The sequence below is a fragment of the Durio zibethinus genome, unplaced genomic scaffold, assembly GCF_047325235.1.
Source record: "Durio zibethinus cultivar Kanyao isolate XHJ-2024 unplaced genomic scaffold, ASM4732523v1 HiC_scaffold_214, whole genome shotgun sequence".
NCBI classification, from domain to species: domain Eukaryota; kingdom Viridiplantae; phylum Streptophyta; class Magnoliopsida; order Malvales; family Malvaceae; genus Durio; species Durio zibethinus.
In genome coordinates this window covers 22501-25000 of record NW_028322837.1, presented here as the reverse complement: position 1 = coordinate 25000, position 2500 = coordinate 22501, and positions in this window count along the sequence as shown.

The window sequence follows — 2500 nt, the reverse complement described above, 5'->3', positions numbered from 1 at the left end:
CTGCCGATGGTGCTCGAGGCAACCGCCCGCACCAAGGCTCAGCATGTGCCGATTGTGATCGAGGCAACAACCCACACCAGGGCCCAGCTTGTGCCGATGGCGGTCGAGGCAAGTGCCCGTACCGAAGGGCAGCCTATGCCGATGATGGTCGATGCATGTGCCATCACCATGCGTCATCATGTGCCATTGATGGTCGAGGCCTTGGCCGAAGTTCGATTTTGAGCCACGGTGCCCATGCTTGGCTCCAGCATGTGCTGGTGCCGCATTTTTTTCACTCGGGACAGCATCGCCGGAGCATCGCCGGAGCATCGCCGGAGTACCGCCGGAGAACCTGACCGGCGGCATTGGGGTTCCGGCGATTGGGAGGGGGGCCGGGGGGGTGTGCGCACATGATGTGCGATGGGTGCTGGTACTTGGCCTTGTGTTGGCCCCCTATCCCTCATCAAACCTCTGAGAATTCACACCCCCTTAAAGAGCATTTGAGATTTTACAGGTTTGCTACCAGTAGCCGTTAAAGTGTCTGAAATGGGGACACTTTTTTCAAACGGTCACAAAATCTTCTCTACTTCGAGTTTTTAGCTGAATTTTTTTGTGCATGCCAACAAAAATAGAAGGATCATGCCTACAAAATTTGGAGCCAAAAATCCTTATAAAAAAATTTTAAAAAATCCCGAACCGCAAAAAGTTTCGAAAATCATGAAAAATAGAAAACGAGTCATCTTCCAACGAAACTTCACGTGAAGGCTTAGGGGACCATTGTATGAATTTACAAGCCATAAAAATGGCATTGGCACGGCAGAAATTTGAAGATGTGCCTAAACCCACCAGGGCCCAGCGTGTGCCGATGGTGCTCGAGGCAAGCGCCCGCACCAGGGCCAGCGTGTGCCGACGGTGGTCGAGGCAACCGCCCGCACCAGGGCCGATAGTGTGCCGATGGTGCTCGAGGCAACCTGTCGCACCAGGGCCCAGCGTGTGCCGATGGTGATCGAGGCAACCTGCCGCACCAGGGCCCAGCGTGTGCCGATGCTGGTCGAGGCAAGCGCCCGCACCAGCGCCCAGCGTGTGCCGATGGTGCTCGAGGCAACCGACCGCACCGGGGCCCAGCGTGTGCCGATGGTGCTCGAGGCAACCTGCCGCACCAGGGCCCAGCGTGTGCCGATGGCGCTCGAGGCAAGCTCCCGCACCAGGGCCCAGCGTGTGCCGATGGTGCTCGAGGCAACCTGCCGCACCAGGGCCCAGCGTGTGCCGATGGTGGTCGAGGCAACCTGCCGCACCAGGGCCCAGCGTGTGCGGATGGTGCTCGAGGCAAGCGCCCGCACCAGGGCCCAGCGTGTGCCGATGGTGGTCGAGGCAACCGCCCGCACCAGGGCCCAGCGTGTGCCGATGGTGGTCGAGGCAACCGCCCGCACCAGGGCCCAGCGTGTGCCGATGGTGGTCGAGGCAACCTGCCGCACCAGGGCCCAGCGTGTGCCGATGGTGGTCGAGGCAACCTGCCGCACCAGGGCCCAGCGTGTGCCGATGGCGCTCGAGGCAACCGACCGCACCAGGGCCGAGCTTGTGCCGAAGGTGGTCGAGGCAAGCGCCCGCACCAGGGCCCAGCGTGTGCCGATGGTGGTCGAGGCTGCCGATGATGGTCGAGGCAACCTGCCGCACCAGGGCCCAGCGTGTGCCGATGGTGCTCGAGGCAACCGACCGCACCAGGGCCGAGCGTGTGCCGATGGTGCTCGAGGCAAGCGCCCGCACCAGGGCCCAGCGTGTGCCGATGGTGGTCGAGGCAACCTGCCGCACCAGGGCCCAGCGTCTGCCGATGGTGGTCGAGGCAAGCGCCCGCACCAGGGCCCAGCGTGTGCCGATGGTGGTCGAGGCAAGCGCCCGCACCAGGGCCCAGCGTGTGCCGATGGTGGTCTAGGCAACCTGCCGCACCAGGGCCCAGCGTGTGCCGATGGTGGTCGAGGCAAGCGCCCGCACCAGGGCCCAGCGTGTGCCGATGGTGGTCGAGGCAACCGCCCGCACCAGGGCCCAGCGTGTGCCGATGGTGGTCGAGGCAACCTGCCGCACCAGGGCGGAGCGTGTGCCGATGGTGGTCGAGGCAACCGCCCGCACCAGGGCCCAGCGTGTGCCGATGGTGGTCGAGGCTGCCGATGGTGGTCGAGGCAACCTGCCGCACCAGGGCCCAGCGTGTGCCGATGGTGGTCGAGGCAACCGACCGCACCAGGGCCGAGCGTGTGCCGATGGTGGTCGAGGCAAGCGCCCGCACCAGGGCCCAGCGTGTGCCGATGGTGGTCGAGGCAACCGCCCGCACCAGGGCCCAGCGTGTGCCGATGGTGGTCGAGGCAACCTGCCGCACCAGGGCGGAGCGTGTGCCGATGGTGGTCGAGGCAACCGCCCGCACCAGGGCCCAGCGTGTGCCGATGGTGGTCGAGGCTGCCGATGGTGGTCGAGGCAACCTGCCGCACCAGGGCCCAGCGTGTGCCGATGGTGGTCGAGGCAACCGACCGCA